This window comes from Lycium barbarum, chromosome 8 (genome assembly GCF_019175385.1).
Source record: "Lycium barbarum isolate Lr01 chromosome 8, ASM1917538v2, whole genome shotgun sequence".
Lineage (NCBI taxonomy): Eukaryota > Viridiplantae > Streptophyta > Magnoliopsida > Solanales > Solanaceae > Lycium > Lycium barbarum.
The window spans coordinates 13226269-13247585 of record NC_083344.1 but is presented as its reverse complement, the minus strand read 5'-3'; the positions used below and the strand labels follow the sequence as shown (position 1 = coordinate 13247585).

Here is a 21317-nt window from a genome sequence, read left to right as displayed (position 1 = left end):
CGGGTGTTATACGGACACTTATACGGTCCGTATAACATTGTACGGTCCGTATAAGTGGCGGTGGTTCACCATCAGGAAAATCATCTTCCTGCTGGGGGTTATACGAACCCCTTATACGGATCGTAAACCCCTTATACGGATCGTATAAGTGGTCGTATAACTCCACTGCCCTGAAATAGTTTCCATCGTTTCGTTCGATCTCCAATCCTTATTGAACCTTCTTGACACTTGTTTAACACTTCATTACCAATCTAAGGATAGTTACAACTCTTCTTTAAGACATGATTAAGTCAACATTAGCTCGGTACCTTACAGAACTTTCCAAAACACAACATATACTTTGCCCTCCTTAAGGAACTTTCTCCTCTTACTTCCAACATCTTTGCAATCTTAACTAGGATCGTTAAATAACCTTCCTTACTTATAGAAACATCATATTCGTCTCACCCTACATTAGTGTATCTATCATATGACGACACGAAAATTTTCCGAGGTGTAACAAACATGTTGAATTATGGTCCAGGTTTACGGACCGTAAATCAGTTTACGGACTGTATTTTGGCCCGTATTTCCCAGCCCGCACCAGAACCTATAAATACCAGCCTTCAGTTATTTTATTTCGTTTTTCATAATTCCAAGCTCTAGAAATAAAGTGTTCTTCTCCCAACAATCCAAAACAACAACTTAAGTCATTCCAAACTCTTCCAAATCAATTCTATCATATATGCTCTTAATCTAATCATGAAACCATGTTCTTAACATAGGGTTTTCAAGAAAACCCAATTAAAGAGCATAAAGAGCAAAACCTTGAAACTCTTTTTCCAAGACCAGATTATTATTCATGTTTGAGAGCAATTCCAGGTATGTTAAGCATACTATCTACATGAGGAACATTGTTTAATCATCCTCATACCTCAATTATCATAATTCTCAGAAATCTAGCCAGTTCATGATTTTACCCTAGTTCTTGATTTTCATAACCTAGGGTTAGAGCTCAGTTTTCTAATTATGTTCATACTTGTTATGCATGCTATGGACCCTAGCTTAATCTAAAAGACTTGTAATTCAATCTATAAGTCTCAGAATGCAATCTAAGTCATCAGTCAGGTTACAGAGCCAGTAGTCAGTTTTACACCTGTTGATTCATGTTTGATTGGGCCTAAGGCCATAGTTATGATTCATATGCATATATAATTATTATGGGCCTGAGGCCATAACTTTGAGATCTCATTATTTATTTGGCCTGAGGCCATAGTTACATGATATTTGCATAGATGGTTTCTATACAGATCAGCTCATGATATGAGAATTCAGTTTCATTGTGCTTTATTGTTCATATCCCTTATTATCTCTTCAGTTTCTTATCATACTTGTACAATTCAAATGTACTAACGTCCTTATGCATGGGCCTGCACTTCACAGTGCAGAGTCTGACTTTCCGGAGGATATAGCAACCGCTTAGCTTCCAGTGCTTTGAGTACATCAACTAGTTGGTGAGCCCCTCTCATCCAGGGCTTCCCGTCTATTCCCAGTTTTTCGAGTATTAGTTAGTTCATTAGTATTTGAGGCATGTCAGGGTCTTGTCCTGACCTACTTATTCTTTGATTATTTTGATCATAGAGGTTTCATAGACACAAACTTTAGTCAGTTATGTTGGTTTTGCCTCACAACATTTATTTCCGCATTTATTATTATATTTGGGTTAGAGCATTCTCTTGATTCGTGTTATATCTTGAATGCTTCCATAATACAACTGTCAGATTCAGTAGCCATGGGTTCGCTCGGTCATAGACAGTCAGGCAACGAGTGAAGTGTCGCGCTCGGGTCATGGTTCGGGGCGTGACACTTTCCCATTGTGATAAAACACTTGAAGGCATGAGAACATGGCATGTGATATGATTGCCACTTGCCACATGTGCATGTTCTTGGAATCTCACAAATTGTGTGGGCGTTACCTTTGTTGCCTTGGTGCACACTTGTTGTTAGTTCAAATATGAGCTTTGCATAGTTGTACTCCAGCCGGTCGTGTTGTTGAGCCTTAAATTTGTGATACTTGAACAATTGTGAAGGCTTTGGCATCCATTTTAGACCGTCTGCTGCAAGTCCTTTGGCTTCTTTTGATCTAGTAACGAACCACTCCACAACCTGCTTAAAAGTCATTCTCACCATTGCGGTGACGGGTTGTTACACCCTGTAATTTTGTATGTCGAGATTCGAGTTACCCTTCAGGAGGTATATGAGATTAGATGCGCCTACCTTATGTTTATGAGGGTTTAAGTTTATATAATAAGCTGCGGAGGGATTGGAGGGCAAGTGGATCAAGGAAATTAAGTTTGTTGGATTTTGGAGGAAATATGAGGGGTAATTTTGGCCCTACTTGAGGAAGGAATATCTTATGGTATACGAGGAGTTTTGAAGTTAAATAAATGCCTAAATTGAAGTTCGGGAAGCCTAGTTTCCAACACAATAAATCGTGTGTCGATACGACATCGGAGTAGAGAATTATGAACGTTACAAGTTAGGCGGGCAGAGCAGGGCGCGCAGCTACAGTGCGAACCGACTCTAACCCACTATATAAGGGGAAAATCCCATTTTTTCTTCACAAAAATTTCCCAAATATTCCAGAAAATTTAGTAAGCATATTAGGGCATATCTACACCATAAAAGTGAGGATTTTGAGTAAATTTCGAGTGACAGAGTATTAATCGAGGGTCGGACAGCGTGTAGTCGCGATTATAATTTTATTTTGTGTTGGAGTTGGCCCGGATTCAAGTAGATATTGAAGATCTTCCTATTCTAGTGAAGGTAATGTGTGAATTTCGCTTTATTAATGTTGATTTAGGAGTATTTATGAGAATAAGATTTATAATTATTGTGTTGGTGTTGTTGACTTATGGATGGAAGTTTGAAGAGAGTTTTGGATGAAAATATACATATTTGTCTTATAGACTCTTGATGATATTGTTGTTGATGTTTTTGGTATTGTTTGGGAGTTGTTTTGGTATTTGGAGGAAGTGAATAATATAAGGGAGATGCTGCCCAAATTTTCGTAACCCAAATTAGTCTTCAATGAGTAATGCTTATAAGTTGATGGAAATATGATGGAAGTATAATTAAAAATGTATTTCTCAATGTATAGGTTTGGGTGAAGGGCAAGCATCGGAGTAAGGGATTCTTTAAGTGGTGGCTTGACGGATAAGGTGCGTAAGGTGTTCGTTTCTCTCTTTCTTTGGCACGAATCCAACTAAAGCATGAACATGAGTGTCCCATAACAAATTCACTCCATTCCTATGCTATGTATTTCAAATCTTATTGCCTTAATTACTTGATTGATTCTACCATATTATCATATTTATCATCTTTAAGTTATTTCTTTGGATTCGATACGAACTCCATAATTCATTCGGAGGTTACGACCTTATGTCACTCTGAAAGGTCGTTGTTACTTCATTGGCTTATTATGCATGGTATATATATATATATATATATATATATATATATATATATATATATGTATGCACTATTTTACTACACCGAGCCTCGCTATAGTCGGCCGGGTACGGCACCTATTGTGCAACCACTGATCATTTGGTATTACACACCGAGTCCCGAAAGGGCCGGGTACTTATACACCGAGTCCCGAAAGGGTCGGGTACTTATACACCGAGTCCTGAAAAGGCCGGGTACATTATGATGATGATACTATTTATACATATATATGAGCATATACCTGCATATCATTTTAAACTCATGCATTGTATATTGTACGTTCTCAGAAGGCAGGTTACTTCTATTCTCTTGTACCTCCATCCTACTTATGTTATTGATTCCAGCCTTACATACTCAGTACTTTTATCCGTACTGACGTCCCGTTGCACGGGACACTGCATTTCGTGCTGCAGGCGCTGACAGGGTTTTTAAGGAGCGACCGCAGTAGGATTTTCCAGCTTCAGCGGTATTAGCAAGTGCCACTTTTCCGGACTTGTTGTCTTTTGGTATTTTTCTGCTAGTGTAGTATATGTTCATACATACACTCTTAGAGGCTCATAGACATAGTGGGGTATGTATATATTGTGTATGGTCACATTAGCCTTGTCTTGGTCTGTGATACTCTTCTGTTAGCCTTGCCGGCTTTATGATACTCGTGATGTTGTGGCAACCTTGGCGGTTCGCTTATGTACAGATATGTTGGATTATCGGATATTTCTATGTTGGGCCTTTTCTGCGTGCAGGTGTTCTTTGAATTATGGTATATGAAGTTCAAAGTAACTGTTAAGTCAGGTGGTCTCCGGCCCATGGGGTGGAGCCCGTCATACTCCTCGTCAGGGTGTGACACGGGTAGTCCCCATGTAGATTTCAATAAGCCATTGAAAGTGTCCTCTCGTGGCGGAAGAAACTTTCGTAGTGGTGGCAGATCTAGTGATGGTGGCACATCTTGCGGTGGTGGCGGAAGATCAACTCAAGGGCATGAATTGATTAAGATTTTTCTTTCTTTAATGATTGTATTGTAACAAGTTTGGGTTTGTTATTAATGAACAAGTTTAAGTATTTTCATATTGTTATTAATGATGCAATTTAATTATTTTGAGATTGGTATGAATGATGCAATTTTGACTAAAAAATAACACGTTTAAATCTAAACCCTAAAACATAAATAACTTAAAGCTAATGACAATAAGTCTTCAAATAAAAATGGACTTCTAGCACTTTTCAACCACTAAAATGACAATCCGAAGTTTTGGGTATCCTTGATGTGTTGAGCCTACCTTATTAATCGCACAAAAATAAGTTGGGTTCTATATAAAATATTAAAGTTCCGGAGTCCCGAAGCATGATGGCTAAAGTACGTAAAAAAGTGTGAAATGTAAAACAAAGAGAGTTTAACAAAAATAAAAAGACAAAAAAAAAAAAAAAAAAAGGAGCTCCTTTAACGCAGTAAAATACTGCGTTAAAAGACTTAACCGTGCCGCGTTAAAGGTACTTTTGTACCGCCTTTTTTATGGGGTATTTTGGTTCAAGTCTTTTTTTTTTTTTTGAGTCATTTTGGTTCCGGACTCTGGGGCTTTCAGAGCCTCCTTCCTGTTTAACATGCTTAAGAGTTCCAGGCTTCGGTTTTGACTCTATATCAGAATCAATGAGAGTCCCATCAGGTAAGTGCCACTGTCCAAGATCCCCAAGACTCCTTCGATCACCTTCTAAGCCTTTGGATGCCAAGAACCATTAGGTTTCACTTCAATTTCTGTCACTTCTTCTCCATAAGTTTGCAGCTGCACCAGAAAAGCCAAAAAAAGAAACACAAAAAGGAATTATGAGGTTAACATAGTTAAGATCACAAGCAAAACTAGCCATACCTGGGAAGTGAGCAATAAACAACAAGATTAAAACAGTGTACGATCACAAGAAATAACTACCCATACCTGAGAAGTGATCAGGTTGAAATATGGATCTATAATGACATGCTCCAGAGAGTAGTTCTTGAGACAGATAGGGCATTTGCCACTGCATCATATCAATAATATTTGTTACTAAATAACAGCAGATACAACAGAGATTTTCATCTAAGACTGACAGACACTTAAACTTGGGGCCTAGTTACTTGCCTTCCTCGACCTTTGATTCATTTCAACGAAGACTTCAAGATCAAAGCAGCCATATGTACACAAGGTTTGAATCTTCCGGCAACTTTCATTCTTGAACCACTCATCTGTATATAGATGCACAAGTGAAAATCATAGTGTGATTCATGCTGCATCACAAGGCTAAACATGCAAGAAACCATCAAGGAGAATAAATCAAATCCAATGGAAGCAAATTATTCAAATTTAAGACTCCTATCCTCCCTTAAAAAGGAACTTATTACATACTAGCAGGAGGAGGTGAAAGTTTGTGGCAAGTCAACAATCTCTCTCTTCTTTCCACATAATAGCAGGAGGAGGTGGAATTTAGTGGCGAATCAACAATATCTCTCTCTTTTTTTTTCCCGGGGGGGGGGGGGGGGGGGGGGGGTGATGTGCGTTGTGTGCCTACCCCGCAAATCACTAAGACAAAGTTTTGGGTGCTGGAGAAACAACAATATCCATTTACATCCTCTGCTAATTCGCTGTCCATCATCTGACTTCATAAGCTGATGCCTCAAAACTAGAAGAGTCTATGCTTTGAAGAAATAACCCAATTGTTGCTTGTTTCAACAATCAAATGGAAACCTAAACGTGCTGAAAAAATGTACAATGCAATTGCTCTGATTGCAAATGAAGAGACTTCTAGGAGTAAGCTATTGCCACTTTGTGCAACGGCATAACTTTGCAGCTTAACTCTCTACTTCAAACCAAACCAACTTATGCAGCTTAACTGTCTATTTATGTGTGATGTAAACGCAGCATCTTAGTAGCTACCAAGGTGAAAATAGTGAAACTCATTTGAAAATGCCAAATTTTAAATACCAATCACTTTCTTCTTTCGGCAATGAGAAAGAAAACATGGAAGAGAAGACTAACACCACACCGAAAGTGGAGTAGAGATGATACAATAATTAAACATAATACCTGAAAAGGGCAGTGAAAAACGAAGATTACAATATCGGAAATTGCTTACAGGATTTTCAGTGGCATTTACACCACTAACGTAACAACGAACGCGAGCAAGAGCATCATCAAATACCTCACCATCAGCCTCTTTAGGAATCATATTGAAAACCTAAAAAGAAAACAAAAGTTTATTCAGACACAATAAAAAGATCAATACAACAGGACCGAGGCACATGTACATGTCTATTATTAGTCAACCTAGATGTAAAGCCATCACTACCAGCCAAGGCTAGATAAAAGTAATAATAGAAGATAGCTTTTACAAAAAACAAAAATAAAAAATTTCCCAACTACAACTGCATATACCCAATGTTATGTCCCGTGTTTTCGTATAACGGGAAATCGAGAAATAATTACGATTTGTGTGTTATAAGGAAATATTTTGATTTTGGTGAATATGACTATGTTGGTTATGGAATCATAAATGTTAAGACATCGGGGAAGGCCGAGGATAAATTTGGAATTTCGGAAATTAGTTTCGGGAATTACAAAACGGGACGTTTATCGAATTGGGCCAAGAAAAAAATTAGAACACAAAATGAGGCCCAAAGTTAGTGGGGTGGCCGGCCATATTGGCTAGGCCCAAGCCCTTTTTTAATGATCATGTGCCATGCACATGATCTATATTGGATATATATCACTTAGGCCTTTTGGAATTATCAAGAATCAAGATCAAAACAAAAAAAAAAATTAAGAAAGCACCTCAAAGAAGCTCTCGGCCAAGCTTGAGAAAAAGGAGAGAAAAAAATCTCCCAAGCTTTGTTGTTGATCCAAAAGTCTTAATTTCTACATAGTTGTGAAGTACTCAAGGCCCTCTTCAACGGGGTATAATTAGTTTGGCACAAGAACCTCGTTTGCGACAAGTCGGAAATTCAAGAAAAGGTAAGAATTTTGCCCCTCTAATGTTATAGAATTGATATGAATGTGTTAAGGATTGGGAATAGACGAGAATCCCGTAACTTTGGTGTATATAGAAAGCCGTGGGTGTGTGTGTATATTGTATGTTGGCCGTGAGCCTAGGAAGAAGAAAGTGGTGTGAATTGATCTTGTTTAGTTTGTATAATGTGTTGTTGTGATCTTTATGTCGTAAATGATTGATTAATGAATTAAATTGGCGTTGGAAAATGATTTCGGACATTATCGGAAAGTGTATACCTTTGGTATAATTGTGTATATCATTGTATATTTGGGGTGCTAAAGACTTTAAATATGATTTATAGTTGATATTAATGAATTCGGAATGAAACGACGCAAGTTAGAATGTTCGTCGTGAATTTTCGATGTTTTGAAGAATTATGGAAAGTAATGGATTTTGGGCAATTTTGTATATGGTTTGGAATGTATTTGGGATGTGATTGAATAATCTTGAATGAGTGAATGAATACAATAATGTGGGCATAGATTTGGAATTTTGGAAGTTTGAATGAAAAGTTGCCAACTTAGGTAATAAGGTGGAACTTTGAAACTAGAGTGGTTTGATTATGAATTGTGTTGTTGTTGATGTGTGGGCTGTTGTTGTTGATGTATTTTGAGCCGAGCTAAGTCTCGGGTGTGTTAGATTTATAGGGGAAATGCTGCCGAAATTTCGGTAGACAAAAATGAAGTTAATGGCATTTTTAAGCCTAAGAATCTCAATTGGTAACTTTGACCATTTGCAGATTTCAGACGAAACGAGACTTGACTTTTGGGAGAGCGTAAGACGTCTGTAAGGTATGTAAAGCTTCCCACTTCTTCGTTTGGCATGTCTTAGTGTGATAGGCGAATATTGGAACTTCCGGAGCATTTCTGCTCCTCGAAACCCGATCCACAGAAAAGTTACTATTCATTCAATTCAATTGAAGCCTAAGGGCTCTATTTTGGCTAGAATGCCACCAATCGTCCGAAACCTATCGAAATGTGGTCGGGTAACTTAGAAATGATTATGTATGAACTTTTGGCCCCTAAATGTTCGTAAATTATGTTCGCCACCTCAATTCGACTCGAGGTGGGCCCGCTAACCCCGAGACGCCCTATTTGTCTTATTGGGCTGTCCTTTTGAGTAAAGTTTGAAATGATACCTTCGATTTTGGAACTTCCTCCTACGGGATGTGTTTTGAATATTACGATACGCTAAGTTACGTGTTGAGCTATACGTACTACTTTGGAAACGTTTTGTGAAATGAAACTTTGTATCGACTAAGTATTCGATTATTTTGTACTATGAAATGACTTATGAGACTACTAAGTTTTGAAAGGCTATTTTGAAATATGAATTGCATTTGTTTGCTCACGACTCCGCTCGTGCCTTATTATGACTTCGTTCACCGGTTCCCGGGCCGGTTATGATTCGTGCGCCTTGCAATAATTCGGCCGTATGCTGTGTTACGGTTCCCGAGGCTTCGCCATAGGGCCGGGTTCCGTTTGGAGCTATGCTGTGATATGGCTCGTGATGCGATACGCTCACCTATGTTTGTGTTTGTGTTCGGAGATACGGAGATTTGAAACCTTCTGGTGTTATGCTGTGTGTGGCGCCAGCGTCGGAGTGGCGACCACGTTCCTAAGCGTTTGCATGATTTCGTTTGCATTATGTATACGTATATGATTTTGATATGGATTTTGACATCCCGATTTGTACTCCCCTTTGTTATCTGATTTGCTTTCAGTTTTGATCCATATTTCTGTACTCCGTGCTTTACATACTCAGTACATATTTCGTACTGACCCCCTTTCTTCGGGGGCTGCGTTTCATGCCCGCAGGTACAGACATTGGTGATCCTCCACTGTAGGCTTCACTTTCTGCTATTTTGGAGTACTCCTTCTGATCCGGAGTCCACTTTTGGTACAGACTCCTTTTGCTATGTATATGCTCTGTATATTTGACGATTTGGGTACGGCGGGGCCCTGTCTCGCCATATGTCTTTGTTTTGAGTTCGTAGAGGCCTGTAGTCATATATGTGGGGCGAGGGTCCTATATATGTTTGTTTGATTTTGTTCTCTAGTCTTAAAGCGGTCCGTTTGTTTTGATGGCCCTAAATGGCCCTTATGCTTATGTTTGCACTTTCGACCGGCGATGTCTATTCCGCCGCTCAGTTTGTATTTGATATGGCATTTTGATTTGTGCGACCGCTTAAGACATATTTGATAAAGATTCAGTTTGATATGACTTTTATGAATTTTTTTGGAATATGCTCGGATTTGGTAAATAAATATGCGATTTGGTCTGGGTACCCAGATAGGGTGCCAGTCGCGGCCCACGGGGCTGGGTCGTGACACCCAAACTCCACATCCCCCCGATGAACTTTGCTCAAGAATCGAGTAGCAATGCAGTTGCCTGAGCCTACTTCAAGACATGTCTGAGAAACAGAAGCCCTCTGTCTAGTCTTTGGGCATCCCAAAGTAACAGCATTTACTGTTCATTAATAGGGCAGATATAGTGCACAAATTCTTAGAAACACATAAGCAGTTAAGGTGCAATACTATAAAAGAGAAAAGATGATGAGATGAAGTGATAATATACATAATTGTTCCAAATAAAATCACAAGCTTCACCGAAATACTTAATATGCAATTGCTTTTGAAACAAATAAGTTACATCTGTAACTGGAGAAATTTGACTACCTGTTGGAAAGTACGGTGCTTTACAAGTCTAACTCCCAAGCAAAAGATACGAACATCACATCCTGTTAACAAAATTTTGTTAATTCCATCTCTGGAGCATAGTGTGATCTGTCAAAACAGCAAAAACATAAACTTCAGAGAAACATCGAGGAAAACAAAAGTTGTTATGTATATATGTCAATACAAAAACCAAGAAATGACAAGTAGCAAACATGAAATACAACTATATTAAAGTATAGTCACGGACAGTTTTGCCATAGGAAAATCACGAGCAGCACATATATGTACAACTAACCCCCCCCCCCCCCCCCCCACCCTGTCCAAAAAAAAAAAAATACTAGGAAGATAAAAAGGTGTGCATAAATGAATACTCACTATTGGGCCATCATCTCTGCCATTTGCACCCAACATTTGGGAGCCAGGTCTATTTAAGCAACGTACTGGCACTCCTTTTGGTTCAAATATAATACTCCCTCCGTTTCAATTTATGTGAACCGTTTTGGAGGACTAGGGTTAAACTTTATAACTTTGATCTTAAATTTTGACATAGATTTTCAAGTTTATAAAAATAAAATTTATATATTTAGAAACTACATAAAAAGTACTATAAGTCATGATAATTCATAATTCGGATAACTAAGAAAAAATGTAAGGAAAACATGATCAAAGAAGCACCTCGTAAACTCCCCAAATAGTAATAGGTTCACATAAATTGAAATAGAGGGAGTAAAAATTTCCGAACTGGCAAGAAAATCTTGAACGAAAATGAGAAGTGTGAATCAGTTTTTTATCATGTTTATGGAAATTGTTTTTGGAGAAAACAAGCAAGAACAAAGACAGAAAATATATTTAACCTGAGAAGGGTACACAATAAAAGTCAAAAACACTGTTCCAAGTTTGCTTGTGCCTGTGAGTTCTACAACTGCATATTCTATATCAAGGCTGACCGGGCCTTTGCAATGGAGAGAAGAAACATATCTAACACATAATATATTGCCAGATCCAGAACGAATGACTGCAGAAAGATATACTTTCAGCACTTAATTCCATGCGGGTCAAGAATATATAAATGAAGCAAGACAGAATAGAGCATATCATTGACCTGCAAATCAGCATACTGAGGCCACTGCATCCTAAATTATACCTTGTCGTTCAGAAGCATACACCAAGCCTGAAATTTTACAAAACAAACATAATATATTTTTTTTGATCAAGTCTTCTTTTACGAATATTCGAGCTGAACAACACCTCTTTCACAGTACCCGGCATCACCCAAGTCAACACAACTTATCATATATATATTTATCAACTTAAGATCACAGACTCTGAATCCAGTCAAATATTATCATATAAAATGAAACGGTTGGAGTAGTTATCAAATGAAACAATACCGTCACATAAAATGAAATGGAGGGAGTAGTAATAAAAAAAAACAAAATAGTCTAAAACAAACAAGCCAAGAAGGAAGTAAATTGTTGCAGGGGAGGAAAGGTTGGACAACATTTTTGCACATTTGGTATTGAATCATGAACAACTGTGCAATCTCTAATTCCCAAGCATCAAGTTTAGCAGCGCAAATTAGTTAAGGAAGACATCAACTATTATATGCTAGAAGATATCAGAATGGCAAAAGGAAATACAAAATAATGATTGAGCTAACTAAATCAGCTCCCAAATAGATTTCCAGCAGCAAGAGTAGTTCCTTGAACATAGTAATCGACATTCTCTGTTACCTCCTCCAAATTATTTGCAGTCTGCAGGACCTGCCAGAAGAAGATAACAAAATCAAGTTACAGGTGTCCCAACATAAGACTTCATTTCCAGCTATAAAGCATAGACAGAAAAATAAACACTTGGAGTTATGCATAAGTGAAAAGAATACCATTGTACCAGTCTCCAAACTAATAATCAAATATGCATGATATTCATCTTCTTCATCTGCCACACTTGAGGATTTGTTGAGATGGGTACGTGTATTCTTGCGGTAAACCGTCCAAATTCCCTTGCAACCCGGTAAAGCTTCCTTCAAGAAATAAAATTTAGCATCAAAATTACTTTCTCCAGCTAGATTTGAGTACACTGTTCACTATCAAGCAATGTCATGATATGCTGAATATCTAAGATTAATTAAGTTATAAAACATCAGAACATTTTCCATTAGTCCAAGTTAAGATACCAATCAAGGTTGCGTAAGTAAGAAAGCAGAGAAACACATAAATTCCTGAACGCTTAGCACTTTTAGAAAGCTCATAAGTCATCTCATTGATATCAAGCTATGAACATTGAACACAGAAAAGCAAAGAGAACAATCGCATCATTCAACAGGAAAACTGTAGTACCATGAGAGAATAATCACATCATTCACCATGGTACAACACAGGATGGCCCTTAATATATTTGACTGATTTTAATAAAATAAAATAAAAAAGACAGGACAATACTTTTTTTTTTAATCAAGCAAATATATTAAGTATTAAGGGGCATCCTGTGTTGTACCATGGTGAATGATGTGATTATTCTCTCATGGTACTACAGTTTTTCGATTGAATGATGCGATTGTTCTCTTTGCTTTTTTGTGTTCAATGTTCATATCTTGCTATCAATGAGATGACTTATGAGCTTTCTAAAAGTGCTAAGCGTTCAGGAATTTCTGTGTTTCTCTGCTTTCTTACATAGGCAACCTTATTGGTATCTTAACCTAGACTAATGGAAAATTTTCTGATGTTTTATAATTTAATTAATCTTAGATATTCAGCATATCATGACATTGCCTGACAGTGAACAGTGTACTCAAATCTAGCTGGAGAAAGTAATTTTGATGCTAAATTTTATTTCTAGAAGGAAGCTTTATTGGGTTGCAAGGGAATTTGGACAGTTTACCACAAGAATACACGTACCCATCCCAACGAATCCTCAAGAGTGGCATATGAAGAAGATGAATATCATGCATATTTGATTATTAGTTTGGAGACTGATACAATGTATTCTTTTCACTTATGCATGGCTCCAAGTGTAAAATATCTGAGAAGAAAAATTGCTTTATTTTTCGATCTATGCTTATAGCTGGAAATGAAGTCTTATGTTGGGACACCTGTAACTTGATTTTGTTATCTTCTTCTGGCAGGTCCTGCAGACTGCAAATAATTTGGAGGAGGTAACAGAGAATGTCGATTACTATGTTCAAGGAACTACTCTTGCTGCTGGAAATCTATTTGGGAGGTGATTTAGCTAGCTCAATCATTATTCGTATTTCCTTTTGCCCTTCTGATATCTTCTGGCATATAATATTTGATGTCTTCGCTAACTAATTTACGGTGCTAAACTTGATGCTTGAGAATTAGAGATTGCACAGGTGTTCATGGTTCAATAAAATGTTGTCTAACCTTTCCTCCCCTGCAACAATTTACTTCCTTCTTGGCCTGTTTGGTTTAGACTATTTTAGTTTTTTTTATTACTACTCCCTCCATTTCATTTGATGTGATGGTATTGTTTCATTTGATAACTACTCCAACCGTTTCGTTTTATATGATAATATCTGACTGGATTCAGAGTTCGTGATCTTAAGTTGACAAATATATATGATAAGTGGTGTTGACTTGGGTGATGTCGGGTACTGTGAAAGAGGCGTTCAGCTGGAATATTCGTGAAAGAAGACTTGATCAAAAAAATATCTACTTAAGGTCAAGTCATTACTCAACCGACAACCTGAACATCGTACTCCTGCTTTGCTAATAACTCCCTGTCAGCTCTAGTGAGTTGAAATGTTTTCTCAATCCTTTGCATTGGGCTTGAGCTGAAAATTTTTAAACTGTATAATATAACGTCAATGTAGTATGTTTACAATAGAACAAGCAGTTTAAAAAAAAGGCAAAATCAAAACATCAATATTGTATTTTTTGCAGTTCCCAAAATATGTAAATCTTATTTAAAAAAAACTAAGAAATCAATCCAAATTCACGCCAAAAATTGGATGCGCTGATCCTCATACTCCAAAAAACCAGCATTTCTTGTGATAGGAGCACCATCCAACAAATGAATCTTCCTATGTTCTAGATTACAACTTAATAAAGTAGACAAATACATATCACAAACCAGCATAGCAAGGGGGACGAAGCAAAGAAAGTCATATACTTTAAAGGGATAATACATATGAGCCCCCTCAACTAGTCCCGAAGTTTCAACTACACACCTAAAGTTTGTGGCAGTCCTATGACTGTTCTGATGTGGAATAATTACACCATCTTTTGATGAAATTACACAAAGAGTGTATTCACTCCATTTAGGGGTGTGCATAGCAAACTTAGGTTAAACAACAACATACCCAGTGTATTCACACAAGTGGGATCTGGGGAGAGTAGAGTGTACGCAGACCATACCCCTACCTTGGAAGGTAGGGAGGCTGTTTCCGAAAGACTCTCGGCTCAAGAGAAAGTAGGGCAAAAAAGTCAGACAAGAATTGATGAAAATAAAAGAGCCATGGAAAAATAGTACAAATAAGCAAACTTAGGTTAAAATTTTGTTATTTACAGTATTCCTTTTATCAAATATATTTTCCCACTTTTTTTCTTTTCTATCTTAATTAGTATAATTTATCCCTCAACACCAAATTAACGTCTCTTCCGCATCAGACAATAGGAGTCAGAAATGGAATGGCACCCTATTTTGCTAGAACCAAACCCCATCCTATCCCATCTATCCGAGGGAAAAGAAACAAAAATCTCCATTCTTAATAACCACCAAAACAGGCATTAAAAACTTCTGCTCTGACTTAGTTGACACTGTTCAATGCAGCGTTATTAAAAATCATGGCTTGTTCGATTAAAGCAACCAAGCAATGTGAAACGAGGGGTCATCACTTCATGGGAAAAGTCATGCACTTCACACAAGTTTGTGTTTCAAACAATGACGTGGAAAGTGATTACAACAAGAAGCGGTAAAATTCTTTGAATCTCAACTTTGATTAGTAAGATAAAGATCGACATTATTGTATATCTATGTCGGGTGATGAGATTAGTTATTTAACTGAAAGTTTATTATTATCATACTAAATTCATATACAAATCGTACTTTAAATTGTCCAAAACTATGTGCGTTACTTCTTGCTTTTTGCTTCACGACCTTGTCACCTTTTTTGCGCTTTTGGCAAAAAAAAAAAAAAACTTGCTTTTAAGGAGTTTAACAACATAAACTAACTACATAAACAATGTAACTTAAACCCAACAACAAGGAACAACAGCAGCAGAACTATTTCTAGACATAACACGTCACAAGACTAATAGGATACAAGTAACTCACCTATCTACAGGAACACTAACGATGGCCAACTTAGCAGGATATAAAGGGTTTCCCATCATCACCCAGAACCTGCATATAGATTGTTTCATTAGTGAAGGTCAAAGCATTTATTATTATGTAAGAAAAGATGCAACACCTAAGTATCTGTATGCATAAAAAATGAAGCGTCAGCTCTGAGGAGTCCAATAAACGCCAGCCTCCCCTTTAAGATTTACTCCCACACTGGCAATCCCAGGTTAGCACCTACATCTTGTGTACACAGCTTAACGACATCCAGTAACAGTAATGAATTAACGAAGCCAAATTAGCTGAACAGCTCCCTTCTAAGAAGGCCTGAATATCTTATTCCCATGCTTAAAGATATCAGACCTACAACAAGGATATAAATATGAAGTGGCAATAACTCAATCTGCCAAATAGAAACTTGCGCAAGCTCTTTAAAGCCAATTCTCCTACCGGCCCCCTCTCCCCACAAATGCAACCATATGTTACACCCCACACTTTCAGAGCATGAGCATGCCACGTACCTCACCGTAGTAATGGAGTATCGGAGACGTCCCACGAAGTTTTAGAAGGTACAAGCCATGGGAAGTACGTAACGATGAAGTAAAGGATGAATTACGATCTCGTAAGTCGTAACCGGGAAGGACAATCTTGAAACACAAGAACATGACCATTATCAAGTATAATAAATGATAAATATCATGTAGGGGGAGTTGGGGAAGATTCCAGGACCAAGCAAATCAACGAAAATAAGTTTGTCGAAAATTTGGAACAAGTTGGCAGAATTAAGGACAGAATTTTGGGTCAACTTTGGAGGGGTATATCTCCATGTATATAGGAAGTTTTAAGGTGTTTCAAAAGCCTAAAAATAAGTTCGTCGAGTCTAGTTTCCAACGCAATAAACCGCTCATCAATACAACATCAAAGCAGAGAATTATAGATGTTACAAGTTAGGCTGACAGAGCAGAAATGTGCGCTACAGTAATTGCTACAGTACTGATACAGTGCCACCGACTTTACCCACCTATAAAAGGGTTAAAATCCCTCTTTTTGGTCATAATAATCTCCCAAATATTCCAGAAAAATCAGCAAGAAAAAGAGAGAATATTTACCTCATAAAAGTGAGGATTTTGAGTAATTTTAAGTGACGGAATATTAATCGAGGTCCAGGCAACGTGCAGTTGCGATTATAGTTTTGTCTTGCGTGGGAATTGGCTTGGATTCAAAGTAGATATTGAAGATATTTTTGCTCTAGCATGAATAAGGTATGAATCTCTCCTTACTAATATTAATTTAAGTTTATTTACGGAGATAAAGTTATTAAATAGTCGTATAACAAGTTGGATAGTTGAGAAACTTGGAAAACATTGTGTGAGATGTTTTATGGAGCCTATGGGTGTTGATAATGTTGTTGTGATGTTGGTATTGTTGTTGTTGTTGTTGGTCATTGGATTGTGATTTCGGGCTAGGCATATAAACAGGGGAGATGCTGCCTGAATTTCGGCAGATTCTAAATGGATTTAAGTTAAGGGTTTAAGATGAGCTTATGACGATGAGCCTAACAATAGTATGAACGGTCGTATATGTAGATTACGAGGCTAAGAATGATCTTAAGTGAATTGCAAGACAAGAAGTAAGTTGGAAGTCGAGAAATTATCTTCCAGGTATGTTAAGGCTATTCCTCTTTCTTTTAAAGGCATGATTCTTTTCCTACCAACCCATGCATGAATTCCATAAAAATCCTCATTTCCAAGAATGTTAGAGATTCATGACTCTTAAAGTTTTATGGTGCTAAAGGTGGATAATTTTTTTATGATAACCATGACGATGATTATGATGGATTTATTTATCAAAGCTCCAAGGCATACGGATTTCATGATATTATGAGATGATTTTATTCATAGAGATTTCCAAGTACATGAGCTTTATATTATTATGAGGTGATTGAGCTTACTTTGCAATTTATTAATTTCCTTCATTGTTGGTAATCTCACCTTATGACCCTTGTTCCTTCAAGGTGGGATAAACGATGGTGATTGATCCATAATATAATTGGAGGCTACCGACCTTACGTCACTCCGATATAGTTGTGGCTTTTGATTGGGCTCTCACACATGCTTTATGTTAGAACCCGTATTTTTGTACAGTGGAATAATCTGGATTAATTACGATAAGTTAGGGACAAAATTATTTCGGGATACAAGTCGGGATTCTTGACCTTCGATTTTATTTTGAGATATAAGTTGTGCATGAATTTATTGGTATGGATCAATTAGGAAAAATTTGGGACCAAAAGTGATAAAATTAGAAGTGGAAAGTCATCCACAAATTCCATGTGGTGCCCACACAATTTGGTGTCATCTTTTAAGTGGTCCAACTCATTTAATGTGGGCCAAGGGGACAACAATGCACTTCATATTAGTTAAAAGATGACCATGTATTCATCTTTCTCACTTCCCACAAAAAAAAAAAATATCTAAAAGTTGAAGGAGAAAACCCCCAACCTCACGGCCAAGTTGAAAAAAAAATCAAGATCAATTCTAGCCTTCCAAAAATTATTTCTTTGGCACAAATCAACTATATTGAGGTCCCTAAGTAGCGTGGAAGCATTGTGGGAGCGATCAATCCACTATTTCTCATCTTGTGGAAACCCTAGGCTTGTGGAAGTTGAAGATAAAAAGGTAAGATTTGATCTTGTTCTTGTGTTATGATGGTTATATTCATGTTGTAGTATCTTATTATGGTTAAAAATCATGAAATAAAGAATGGTGAAGTGGATGCCATATGTATGAGGGTTGGGCGTGTGATGGGTGTTGTTGTGTTGTGATTGAAATTATGAATTAATGTTTAGTTAGTTGATTATGATCATTGTAAGGTGAAGAACAATTGGGAATCATCCATATATGTGTATGTGTAGTGTTGATTGAAATGGTTCACATTATATGACAATGAGCGAATGAATATCGCTTAATGTTTTAATCGTCGTCGCTTTGAATTTTATGCTGGAAATGAATGTTCATTGGTTCAAATTGAGGTTGTAGATGTTGCGGACTGATTTGGGGGCTTTTGTATATTTAATGTAATTGGTATATGGACGAGATAGTATTGTTAGAAGGTGAATTGTGAATACAAACCATAATTTGTAAATGAAGAAAAAGTTAGAGGGGCTGTTTCGGTTAGGGGGGCTGTTTCGGGTAGCTGGAGAAAAATTTGGATTATTGGAAATGTTGTATGAATTGCTTAGAATGTCCTTAAATATTGTTGGTAGGGGCATGGGTTAGTATGTGAATGTATAAGCGTCGATTTTGGCTTGAAGGTAAGTTGTCGAATTGAATTTATGTAAGTTGTTGAATAGTGGAAAAAGAAAGCTATTGTTGTTGTATTGCTTTCCGAATTAGTTGTTGATGTTGTTAGGTTGGTTGTTGCTGTTGTTGTTGATTGATATGGCCGAGTTAAATTCTCGGGGTAGCCTATTTACAGGGGAAATGCCGCCCAAATTTCCGTAGAGTTAAGGGCGAAATTGGAATTTAATGCCCAAAAAGTCTTTAGCTAATGTTTGGCATTTTATGGCTTGTTTGTAGACCTTGGGCAGCCCGAATCATAGTTTGGACTTAGCTGGAGTTGGATCATATTGGAGAGCGTTTGAGGTATGTAAAGCAACCTTCCTTCTTTTGGCGTGCCTTAGTTTCACATAGGCTAGATTGGAGCTTTAAGGGAACTCCAAATTCGAGATCCGAGCATGTTATGATCCATATATATATATTCTTTGGCACTCTTATGTATGTTTTTATGAAATATGAACCATGATGTATTTGAAGTAATCGCTTTCCGAAATTCGCATGGAAAATGTTCGCTTTAAGGAATTTTGTAATCTCTGAATGCCATATTTTTCGCATAGAGGCTCGGATCGCTCCAATAATTTTTATAGGAGTTTGCTTGATGTATAATGGGTATGTTTTTCATAGGCGGACTCAGTTCGGGTCTATACTCGTCCGTGGGTCCCGCGACGCCCTTTATGTAAATTCGACAACTTTGAATCAAAAAGTGATAATTATTACTCCGATTTCAAATATGACTATTTTACTTATCCTTCGGATTTATAATAATGATTTTATGCATATGATTCCTCACTACTCCGCTCGTGCCTACTATGATATCGTTCGCCGGTTCCCGGGCCGGTTCTGTTGTCGTGCGCTTTTTGATATATTCCGGTGTTATGCTGTGTTTATGGTTCACCGTGCTCCTTGCTCGAGGGCCGGGTTCCACTTATGTTTGGCGTTATGCTGTGTTTGGCGTTATGCTGTGTTGTGATGTGTGACGGGGATTCGGAGATTTGAAACTTTCTGGTGTTATGCTGTGTTGTGGCGCCATCGACAGGCGGGCGACCACATTTTCCAGTGCCCTATGCATAATTTATACTTTGGGAATAAACATTTTGATATGTATTATTTTCTATATATCTGATTCGATTATTATTCAGATTTATTTCTGTACCTTCTGCTTTGCATACTCAGTACATATTTCGTACTGACCCCCTTCTCCGGGGGCTGCGTTTCATGCCCGCAGGTACAGACGCACAGCCTGGTGATCCACCTGTTTAGGACACCCTTTCTGCTATTCGGAGTGCTCCTCTCTTTCCGGAGCTTATACTTTTGGTATATATATTTATTAGTGCATTTGTATATATTCGTTCATGGGTACGGCGGGGCCCTGTCCCGTCATATGATTCTGTCGGTCTGTTTAGAGGTCTGTGGACATGTTTGTGGGTTAGGGTCTTTCTGTATGGATGTATGTACATGTCGTTTGGGTGATCCCATACGCCGAGGCGGCCGGTCCGCATATGTTGTTTGGGCGATCCTATACGCCGAGGCGGCCGGTCCGCATATGTTTATATCTTGCTTGGTTAGCCCTGTGTGGCTTTTGTTGGTATTTTCTGCGTGCAGGGTATATTGGATAGTCCGTAAAACAAAGGAAACTCTGCCGAAATTTTTCTAGAAATTACTTAAATTTGAAATAAAGCCTTGTCGGCTTCCGCCATATACTAGAATGAGTTGATGGAATTTGAGATAATACTTAATAGATGGGTTCGGGTGCTCAGATCGGGCACTAGTCACGGCCTACGGGGTTGGGTCGTGACAGAAGTGGTATCAGAGCGGTTTGTCCTCGGAGTGTCCACAGATCGTGTCTAGTAGAGTCTTGTTTATCGGTGTGTTGTGCACCACATCTATAAACAGGAGGCTACAGGACATTTAGGATGTTGTCTTTTCTTCTGATCTTAGATCGTGCGATAGAACTGTGCTATTAGGATGATTCTGTTTTGATCTGTTGTTGTTTTTCTTTCAGTGATGCCTCCGAAAAAGGCGACGGCCGCCCTGAAGAAAAAGGGCGTAGTAGGAGAGACCAGCCGGGCTCAGAAGGATACTCGGACCCTTGCTCAGATGATGCGTGATATTACATCCCGGCCAGCCGACTCTGCTACGTCTTCATCGTCAGAGGAGTCTGGAGCAGCTTCACCATTAGCTCCAGGGGCTTCAGCTCCCGCGCCTCCAGCTCCTCAGCAAGGGGCGGAGGACAGGACACTGAGAGAGGCTGTGCAGTTATTGACCACTCTGGTAGCGGGACAGGCTCGCAGACGCGGGCGGAGAGATGATGATGATGACGATAGGCGTGACAGCCTGAGGGTTCGAGAGTTTCTATTATGTGGCCCTCCAGAGTTTTACGGGTCTAAGCCCGACGAGGACCCCCATGACTTTATTCGGGGGATGCGGCGCTCACTAGATTTGGTCAGGGCTTCAGAGACTGAGTCTGTTGAGTTGGCTTCGCATAGACTACGGGATG

The 21317-nt window shown here is 38.2% G+C and overlaps 1 pseudogene; it reads right to left on the bottom strand.

Moving 5' to 3' along the window:
• Window positions 1–15749, bottom strand: part of LOC132607696 (E3 SUMO-protein ligase SIZ1-like) — a 37511-nt pseudogene extending 21762 nt beyond the window's left edge.
• Between the last annotated feature and the right edge of the window lie 5568 nt (window positions 15750–21317).